Raw genomic sequence first — 11,360 nt, 5'->3', positions numbered from 1 at the left:
ACTGTCTTCTAGGCCAAGTCTGAGGATTGAGGCTGTTTGGGATTTTGTAACAACAGAATGGGTGAAGCAGTAGTTCTGAGTGATGAGCCCATCAGCCAGAGGCATTGGCTGAGCACTGCAGATGTGTGCACCAACACCACAGTACAGGTCCAGAGGGTCGGATGCAGCCTCGGATGTATCGGACAGTTGCTGCACAGATGGTCGGTGCTTGCAGAGCAAATACAATGTAGTCAGAACTAGTCAGACTTACCACGCGTGCTCATATTTCTGCATGAAAATAGAGCAACTCAGCGACCCACTGAGGACCACAGTGACAAATTAGTTTGAGGATTGTAGAGTGAGCATAGCTCAGCGCTCTGCTGATCTCTGGGCAGCCTGGGTACATCAGAGATCTGCAGTTGTAAAGCCAGTTTTACTCAAAGTGCTCTCAGCACTCATGGTTGTCACTTTGCCTCTTGCTCCTGCAACACAGGAGTAGTAACTTATGTCCCTTGACTTCGAGCATGGCTACTTCGCAGCCCCAGTTTGAAGCAGTGTGTATCCTTCATTAGCTCTTAAAAAGCAAAAGGAGTGTAAGGTGAAGAGAACTGCTCTCAGCTGGGCAGCTCTCAAGCTGCCCTCTTATGGGAGGTGGCATGGGCTGCAAACTCCATGTCCTAGTCTGGTTCTGTATCTCGTGGTCTGGTCAAGCAGAAATCTGGGGAGGACAGAATCTGTATCAACTCCCATCCCACAGCAGGAGGTGACGGTTTTCATCTGGCTTTGGTTGCTTGGCCCCTGACTGTGTGTCTGTATACAAAGTGTTTTAAATACATGTGGATTTGGATTCCTCTTCACTGTGGAAACACATAAAATGACAAGTGAGCAAAGACTGATAATGCCAGCAATAGGAAATAAGATGCAAAGATTTTGATTGCTGTGTCCTCAGCTTGGCAGATGCTGTTGCTGTTTGTTGAGTTTTCTGTGGTCCACATGAAATGATTCAGTGTTGTAAGGTCAGCTCCTACCTCATCTTCTGCTCTGCAGCCAGCAGGCAATCGCAAAGCACTGCATTGGGATCAGTGTCATGTCTTTTTTTCTGAGGCATGTTGAGCTGAAATGATTTGCCAGTGGTCACACAGGTGGTCAGTGGCAGAGATGAGAGTAGATCTCTGTATCTTAGCCCTAGTCTGGTGCTGTAGTTACCAAACTGCACTCATCTCATGGCTCTGCACGGCTACAACCTAAGCCAGGATTTCAAAATCTTCCTCCATATTTTTACTGCATGAGCAAGCTGATAGAACCTCTTTTCCATTTTGTCTCGGTCCCATGGCCGGGGAAACATAATTTTGCTTTGTCCTTTTAAACCTCCATTTAAACTTTTGCTTAACAAAGTTGAAAAAATACTCTATTTGTCACTATTTATCATAATCTAGTTATCTGCTTGTATCATTAATAGAAACTATTGAAAACAAAGGTTCTAATCAAAAAGTAAACAGTTTTAGAAATAATTTGTTTCAGGCTGCAGTATTACATATACGTGAATAAAAACCCAAATGCAAAGGACACAAGGAGTTGAAATGGGAGTCCATCTCCGTCATGTTTTTAAATTAAACATATTTCTCAGCATGCCCCAGGCTTTGGCTGATGGGTAGGGTTTCAGAGACAGAAAGTCTGCTCAGCACAGCTAGAAGCACTCATGGCACAAGGAATCCCCAGCGCCTGGAGGTGGGGGAGAGAGCTGCTGGCACTCAGACTGCTCCCCACCAAAGGGGGAACGCCACACTGGATCTACACCATGCACTGTACCGAAACAAAGCCTTTCAGCATCTGTGGCAGGAAAGTCACCAATTGCCATATGTCACTCTGCTGTGCATATGTTAAGTGGGCCAAACCAATCACATTTGCACATCCTCTGTGTGACTTGTTGTCCCACACAATGAGTGCCCTGTTGTCACCAGTGCTAATGCTATGCAATCTGCTTTGCCGAAGTGCAGCAGGCAGCTCGCCTCTTCGTATCGTAGCACATTTTGCCACATAAGCGTGGCCCCGGTATCGCCGGATGCTTTGCAATCTGTTGCTCTGCTGAGTGCAAGCCCTGCTGTCACGCTTGCTGCAGCCTGTTGGGCCACAAAGGAGCAGGCGGGCTGCGGCAGCGACGCGCCCTGCTCAGCTGCCGTCTCAGAGCTGTACGGCCCCTGTACGGTGTCTGGCTGCTCGGCAGGAATCGGTCACATAGCAGGAGTGCTGGTAAGCTTCACAGCTCTATTGTCTGTAACTAATCATTCCCGTTCCTTAATGAGTTTTATTTGTATTTGCTTCCTGCATAACAAGCACATCCCAGACTGCAAAGTCAGCCTGACTTGCACAAAGGGAAGAAATGGGATACTTTCTTATGTTACTTGAAGCACTTCTTACACAAACAGCTGGTATAGGCAAGGTAGAGTAGGAGCCCAATACTTGCCAAACAACAGAGCTCACTGCAAGAGTTTCTTCAGAAACAATTTGTGTACCACCCTTTAATTCGAGTCTAGGAGACATATAAGGCTTTGTACTGTGAACTTCACTGAAACAAACCTTTGAGTGGCATAGCCTTGCTGAGGGTTGCAGGCTGAGCTCCTGCTCAGAGGAGCACCAGGAAAATAAATACGTGCTTCTGAAGTATTCACGTACCATAAAGGTCATCTCCAGGATACACTTAATGATGCTAGGGCCACCTGTTGACCAGTGAAAATGTGATAAAGTATTGAAAAGCTTGTACTTTCAGATGTACCACCAAAACCACTAGCATCCATTTGAAGATTGTACTGTGCAGAATAATGTGTATATACAGGCAACCTAAATTAGGGCTGGGAGGACAGTTTTAATTTAGGCATGCTCTAAGACTAGATGCTTGATTCCCAGACTGTAATTCCTTATTGGAGCTTTTCTCAATGCAGAGCAGTTGGCCCTCCTACCCATAGTGTCTTTTGACACACAACTTGTATAAAGTCAGAAAAAAGCCCTGATTTAGCAATGTAATTTTTTAACATTCACACATCTGTTTCCACTGAGGGCTTTGAAGCCCAGTAAAATGGATGAGATAGAAAAGAAAAAACAGAGACAAAGAAAAAACCCCTGCCTGTAGAAATATGACTAATGCCCAGACCTGTCTGTACTTGTTAAAATGTGCTAGAATGACAATGTTAACAGCTTGGCCAAACATCAGAAAATCACTACTTCATCTGATGCTATTAGCTGAGTTATTCAGTAAAGGCAGAGCTGGAAAAATAGTGATGCCTCCCCGGGCCTCAGGGTGGAGCGGCAGAGGGATCTCACACGCGTGACTAAGAGATGCTGACGAGAGGCTGGCCCCTTGTACAAGCTGCCCCACGCTGCTGCCACCCTGGCTTGAGTGGCCTGGTACCACTGGGCCCGGAAAGCTTTCTGTATCTAACCAGCCGGTAATTTGGAAAGTGTGTAACATGAGGGGCCCTTCCTGGACAGCACTTCAGAAAGAGCCAAAAGTGACCCTTTCATGTTTCGCTCTGTAAGACTCTGTTCAGGCTGCACGAGAAGTGCCCAGCGTGAGTCACCAGCCACCCGGAGAACGAGCCGTGTGCCTGATAATCGCTTTCAAATGTCCCACTTCCCTGAGCGTGGGGTTTTTTAACAGAAAGACAAATCCCCATCAGCTTTTCTGGTGTAACTTGGACAGTTATATTTCTACAGCATTGACACCAACAGCGTGATCTGTCTCTTTGGTGTTTAACCTTGCCTGTTCAAAGGCACACCTTTGGGAGGTGAAGGAGTTGATCTTTGGATTTGTGCCTCACAGTTCTCCTAAAGTGCTGTGCGCTGCCTTCAGGTTACAGGCCCCGTCATGTCTGCCTTCCAGCGAGGCACAACTCTCACCTGCCTGGCTGAGCGAGGGGGAGATCTGCCGGGTTGTATTTGTGCCAAATCCTGCCTAGCCAAGTGTCATCCCCTGAGCAAAAAGTGACGCAGAAGAGGGAGTCTGTGATAAAGCCAGAGGTGCTTTACGCTGCAGCTTCGCGTTTCCTGGAAATGTCTCTAGAAATAAAGGACAGTGCTTTAAGCAGCACTTGCCGTAGGCATGTACTTCATTACGTTCTTCATGCAAGGACACATTGAAATTCAGTTCAAAGAGAGAAGGAAAACCATTTTGCAGTAACCAGAGATCAGATTATTTGGTAAGCACAAAAGCCTTTTGAGTAATAACTTTTCTGTGGAGAGCCAGATGGTTTCTATATGCTTAGTCTTAGTTTCCCTTGAACTGTATAATTCAATTGAGGTGCCTCACTCAGCTTTTAAACCATCTCATGCCAATGGATCACAGTGCAGCTGTATTCCTGGACTGGCAAAGCCACTGAGCATCTCTTGCAAGGCCACTATTTGCAGCGTTTGGCCTTGATCTTCTTCAGAGGGATACAGGGATAGTCTGACTGGCTAAAATCCACGTCGGTCTCCTCCAGTGACCTACCTCCAACAGTAGTTGGAAGCAAGGCTGAAAGTAAATCGGTGCTTTCAAATTCTGTTTGTACTACTCCAGAGGTACATCGAGGTCTCCAGGAGAGACAGGTCCTCTGTCATTTTATGTGCCATGTGACATAGGGTATCACATAGGCCAGGCGATAGAGAATTCGGATCCAAGCCAAAAGTATACATGCCTTACTGTATTGGCGGTGATGCAAAGAAATATAGAGAAATAAGCAATCGACCTGAAATAGAACTAAAAATTATAGAGTTTTTTTCAAATGTTAACTTTGCTGTCTCAGCAGAATCCAAGAAGCCAATATGTTATGGGAACTGGGACAGTTTTCCTTCTTTTCAGCAGAGCTGAATGTTTAATTGATTTAGCAACTGAAAGTGGCAGGTAGGATGCTGCTGGCACAGGGGAGAGCTTTGGAAGAGAATGGAAAAGACAATGTATTACATTTGCTTATACGTTAAAGCAAACCTAAAAATACATATAGACTGAGGTAGTAGATACAAGCTATTCCCAAGTACCAAACTGTGTTGCTGAACCAGACCATAGTGAGGAAGGGGAGGAGGACGAACAGGTTTTTTTTGGTAGTAGTTGTTCAGGTAGATCAAATCTTTCCAACCTTGGTGCCTAATTTGTGTTGAACGATAAATGTATACATCATGTATTCAGAGTGTGTGCTAGAGAATACTAAGGAAACTAAGTATCTTACCAAATACTGCTCATTTTGTGCTGAGGGTCCCACTCAATATTCTGTTAATTAGGCAGGAAGGGATCAGCCCATCTCCAAAGGAGGCTCAGAAGGAGTTGCTGTGCATAGTTATTAATGACAAATGCTGCAGCTGTTCGTTCTGAACACAGATCCAGAAAGTAGAAGGGAGACAACCTTCAAGATTTACAGCAGATCAAAGGAAGGTCGGTGGCTGGCAGGAATATGGGAGGGTGGAAGAAAGGTGAGAAGTTTCTGTTAAAAAACAACAGTGACCCGCTCTGCCTGCAGGCCACCAACATCTTTAAATTGGTAACTCTTTTCTCTTGTGTTAATTAGTAGGAGCTACAGTGGAAGTGCGTATTCTGTCAGCTTAAATTCAGTTAGTTGAGAAGGTAGACTGTGCCTTTTAGGTATTCTGTTAGGGTAAGCTCTTCCTATTAGGCACAATATATTATCTAGGGATCCATCCTTCACTCACTTGAGATCATGGAAAATTTCCTGTGTCCCAGCTGGGATCACAAGTGCGTCCAGAAAGATGAAGAACAGAGGCCTGTTGCTTTCCAGGATATCCTAGTATTGAGTGCATGCATGAACAGAGCACGCTGGACAGATGGGTCATGATTTGTTTGTACTACCTATATGTCCTATATATCTCTATGTTTTTTATTTATCTTTATATATATATATTAATTCAAAGACCGTTTGCAATGATTCCCTTTATTTAAACATCCTCTAGATTCTATCCGCTTGTTTGTGCCTCCAGGAAAATCAATCTGTGTAGGGTACTGAGCACAACTGTAATAAAGGAGAAAGAAATAAAATAGAAAATGAAATACGACATGCTCTCTCCAGAAGGCAAAGTAGAAGCCTCAAGCCAAAGTCCAAAGGTTACGTACCGTGGTAATGGTCTTACCTAACCTGGTTATACCTACTACTTGCAGGTAAATGGATTGGGACATGCCGCAGTCATTGAATGACTACAGCAAAGCCTGATGAGACTTACTGCCACCCCATGCCCCACGTTAGACTGTGTTGCAGCAGCAAGCACCAGAATCCTTCAAGATCTAGCTGTTGTCTTAGGGCCATATCCTTCTCTTGGGCATGCCCACAGATTTGGGCCATTTCGGTGGGAAGTCTGAGGAGAAAATTTGGAACATGCGTGAGCCTCCTGGGCTGCTGGCTGAGAGACTTTGTCAGATGCTCAGATCACAAAGTGATACTTCATATAAGCACAAAACCCAACCTCTTTATCATATGGGGACTTAAATCCAGTTATTTGAGGGATTGATACAAGTCTTGAAATGAAAGGGAATAAGAATGAATGTTTCTTTTAAAGACATTTTGGGTTGTATCTTGGTCAGACTTTCAAGCTTTTTTGTTCACTTGCTGGCAGAGGAGTTTCTACTCTTTTGCCTCTTACCATGGCCTCTCTCTATGCCTGGCATTTCCTACACGGTGCGGGGCTGTGCCCACTGTCAGCACCAAAGCTATTTCCTAGTTTTGAGCAGAGCTCAGCAGCACATACTCTAAGCCCAGAGTCCCAACTTCTTGTCAGATACTGTTCTAATGGCTGAACAGTGTTTAACCTTTGAACGGAAAGCTTAAATATTACACAGAATTCCTCTTTTTCTGTTTGTTAAAGAAACTGAACAGCCCTCCATTACATGATTACTTGCCTGTTGTTTGGGGACTATGCGGGTAACAAACCACACTGCACAAATCTCTAAATTATATTGTGCAGGTATCAGTGTCCATAGATCTCCTTTGTAATTGTGACCATCTCTTAAGCATAAATATTTGTCCGTCTTGTCAACAGGCAGCCGAAAATGAGCTCCAGATGACGTGTTGTTTTTTCAGCCAGGAGAGCGTGTTTGGAGAGCTGTTAGCCTCACCACTTCCCTGTTGCCCCTGTTCTGCAGACACAAGCAAACACGCTGGCTCCTACCTCCACACACTCTTCTAGTGAGGAAGAGCTGCTTGCTGGAGCTGACAAACCACTTCACAGGTCTGTACTGTGCAGCTCTATCTCCACGGCTTTTATCTCCTTGCTCTCTTCAACCTCCTATCTGCCTCCCTCGCAGGGAACCTGTGAGAAGACCTGGTCGTGAACTCTCCGCCTCCTCCCAGGCCTTTTGTATCTGTAAATCTGTCTACTGCTGCCTCCACAGCTTTCCCATGCATCTCACAGGCACACCCAAGAAAGCCTAATTTGTGCAGTAACTCCCGATGTTGGCAATGGTCACTCGCGACTCTCTGGCCACCTGAACACACAGAGGTCTGTACCTGTTCCTTCAGTATTTCAGGGATTATCTGATGTTCTTCTCCCCTTCCACCACTTAGTGGTTCCCTACCAGGTTATTGGCCATATTCATATTAATTCATATTAATGAGCACCCTCTACGCTTTCCTCAGTCTGGTCCTCTGGGTTCATTTCTCTTTCTTTGGTACTTTTCCAGCTGCCTCCAGTTGATTAACACTGACTTTGGTCTCTGCTCTTTTATGTGTCTGACCAGAGGTAGTGGAAAAGCTTTCTCCTCTGCAGTTCTTTGACCCATCACCTGCTTCATCAGCTTCATCTTCAAATCATGGCTAATCCCCATGGCTAATCCTCCTTTCTGTTAGTATTCAGAAACCTTCCAGCTAACTTTCTCCAATGTGCTCGTACTTTTTCCCTTGTTGCTACAGTTTGCCGGGGTAGACAGTTCTCTTCCCACCTCCTCCTGAGCTGAGAAACCATACTGGCCTCGAACGGCGCACATGGAGAGAGCCTGCCTGACCACTCGTGGCTGTCCTGCGTGTCTCCTCTCAGTGGCTCTTGAGCCTTTAGACTTGCTCTCTCAGAGTGGCCATTACCTTGGTACCACTTCCAGCACTCATGTTCTTCATGGGAAGATGTTTTGTTTGCATGGAAAAAAATGCTAAGCTGATGCCATAATTGTGTCTGAGTGCTCTGCATGCCCTGCCGTGCCTCACCCAGAGCAAAGAGGAACTGTGAGCCTAGTGATCCTCATCTCAAGTAGTCACCTGTCAGAGAGGGGAGCATTCGGAGAAAGATTCTGCAAATATGGGGGTCTCAGATCTCGAGACCCCCCCGTTCATGTGTTAGTTCACGCCCACATGACGTTGTGTCATTTTCTTGACTGCGAGATAGGTGAAAGTGGGCCGGAAAGCCAACAGCTTTGGATTTTGCTTGTTACTGCACCACATCTACCTGCTCCTTCGTGCTTATCCAGAGCCTATCGCTGGAGAGTCTGGGGGCACCTCCCAAACATTGCTCACCACCACCTCCCTCAAAACAGGAGATCATTGGAGGAGATAGGGGAGCGTGAACCCTGCTGAGACTAGAGTTCCGTCTCCCACATTATTGCTGTAAACTCTGGAGGTGAACTGCACTTGTCGAGTTTGCACCCATCAGGTGTTCTGACGATAAAGCTTAGATTAAACCCTATTAAAATACAATATAGTCATAGTAAAACCAATACATATATTTTACAGTGAAGCCATCAAGTTCTCTGTGCTGTGGAATGGTGTCATTGGTGTGCAATGTGGTTGAATCTAGTACTTTGTTGCCTGAGTTTGTCATATGTGGGTTCAGTTTAAAACTAATGGAAAGGCCAAACATCACAAAGACACAGGTATTCGCCACTCCATCCCCTTCAATTAATGTAGACCTGCATCAAAAATGAAGTGTTCTTATAGAGTACTGAAGGGAACCATTATCACCTGAATGCTGTTCTTGTACGTTTTGCCAAGTATAATGCTCGCTAGGAAATTCAACATCACAGGTGAAAGGATAAGAAAAGACAAGTATCTTGGAAAAAAATAAATTCTCTGATAATACTGTAGATAACATGATCTTAGCAGAAAGGAATTTTACAAGTCTGGAAAAAAATGTTATTCTTTGGGCTCTGTGAACAAAAAGAAAAAAAGAGAGAGAAGAATCTTTAAATATGGCTAATAAACTTACATGCTTGGGGCAGGAAAAAAAGTCAGTTTGTAGTTTGGTAATCCACTGGCAAAGTCAGTCAGCTGCACATACAGCTCGGTGCTGGGTTCAGAGAGTAAGTCTGAAAGCTGCTGCCGTATTTTGTCTTTGCTGGAGGTCCAGAAAGCAAAGCATGAAGGTGCATTGTGAGGGAAGCATGAGTAGTGAACTAATCCCCTCTTCGAACTGTATAAGTAAGAGGAATGAAAAGGGACATGTGCATATTGATCACAGCTCCTGCACCATTCGCTCTGATGGCCCTGCCCACCATCCGTAGCGGGACATCGACTTTACCGGTTAGGGAAAAGATACAACGCCTGAGGCTCCAAAACTGCTCCCTGTGTGTGGATATCTCTAACAGCTAGTAAAGAGGTTCGGAAGCAGACTTATGAAAAACACCTTTTTTTTGTCTCTCTGCTCCAATTTAATAACATCAAGGTTACCTGTTTATGCTTTCTCCTCTGGGATAGAGTGAGGGGCATGGAGAGCAACATTTCTGAAATTCATCAACCTAAAATAGACTGCACGCACCCAAACCCACACGTATATGGAAGGAAGGTGGCTTGAGAAATCACCAGTGCTGGATAAATTGAGACCGGTCATTTGCACTCAAATGTCTCTGCTCAGCTGATTGTTTCAGATGCTCTGCTAGCTATTGCTCGTGCTCACTCTGTTTTCCAGCCGAAACCAAGCTGACAGCTCTTTGTCTACCAGGGAGGCCACACGGATGCCTTGTTGCTGAGCTTTTTGGGCTTTATTGATTCTCCATAGTGAAGCACAGAAGAATGGAGGCCTAACAGTAGCCCTTTCCCTTAAACTTAAAGAGGATATGTCCCAAAACTGGAAAGGGCTAATAAGAAGCAATACAGGAGGAAAAAAAAGAAAGACAATTCTATTCCCTGACCTAGAAGGTTAATGTTTGTCTGTTTTGTTGTAGCCTTTTTCTTAGTCTAAGCTCCCTCTCCTCCTTCTGATGGACTTTGTTGATGGTGGTGGTCCTCAAATGATCCTTTTCCTCCTTTCTTCCTATTTTGTCCTGTCCTCAGCTTTTCATTTTCTTTCAAAAGCAATACCCTGCTACTCAATTTTTCACAGTCACTTGCACTCTGGGTTTCTACAATTTTCCTTTTCCCTCCGCTCTTAGTACAGTCTCTCTACCCACTCACTCCTTGCCCTTCCCACCTTCACCAAGTTTCTAGTGTCTCCAGCACAGCTCTACCTCTCACAAAACAGCAGCAATCATATAGCAACTTACAACCATTAACCAATTGTCACACCTCTCTACAAGGTAAGTAATTATTTATGAACATTGCTAGGCTGCTGCTGTTTGGTATAACAGATTGTTCAGCTGCTTCTGCTCAAAGGGCCCCAGACAACAATAGCAAGGCTGTGAAAGGTCAGGGTTGCGATGAACAGCTAGAGCTGGGGGGAAACTATAGACATCTGCTTACACACTGCTTAGCTCTGAACCCTCCTTTTACTCTTGGGTTTGTGAGCATTGAATGTGTTCTGTATTTGTAGCATCAAATAGGCTGCATCTTTAAAAAAAATCCACAGGAAAGTCCATGGCCCACTAGGACCTCATCATTCTACGCTTCATAAAATGGCACAGAGTAACTGGTCCGTCTTTTTTGTTCCCTGCCCATGCTGCCGTGTTCGTGTAAACCAGACTGTGCTTAGTCAGGGAGAGGCTGTTGCTTCTGCTGAAGGCAGCTCATTAATAAACTAATGGTGTGACGTTGCATGGGGACTCCCAACCTGAAATGCTGCATGACATTTTTCCCAAAGGTGGAAGATTTATGTTTTTTAACCTAAATTAATTAAGAAACAGAACCTTAATTAAGAAGCAGGTTGCTTCTGAAGCAGCTAACCCACTTCAAAGGGCTGAAGCCATATACTTACTGAGGAACAAAGAAGAGAAAACAGGGTCAAAACAGACCATGTCTGTGCGTTGTTCTCAACCCATTCATCTTGCACGTGGGGGGTGCTCTGCTGGCATTTAAAAAATGGCAGTGGAACATCTGCCACCCAAAAGGAGAATTGGGGTGTGTGGGAGGGGCATGTGGTTTATTCAAAAGCCACTGCTCTCCTTTTGAAGCAGAAGATGAGCCAGATGTACTTTTTTTTTTTTTCTTTGCCAAGTCTGGGTCGTGTTCCCATTGATTTCAGTTGATCCAGGACAGCCCTCTTATTCTCTT

This window comes from Phaethon lepturus, unplaced genomic scaffold, assembly GCF_000687285.1.
Source record: "Phaethon lepturus isolate BGI_N335 unplaced genomic scaffold, ASM68728v1 scaffold23174, whole genome shotgun sequence".
NCBI classification, from domain to species: Eukaryota; Metazoa; Chordata; class Aves; order Phaethontiformes; family Phaethontidae; genus Phaethon; species Phaethon lepturus.
The sequence above is the reverse complement of the archived record's forward strand: the minus strand, read 5'-3'. Positions refer to the sequence as shown.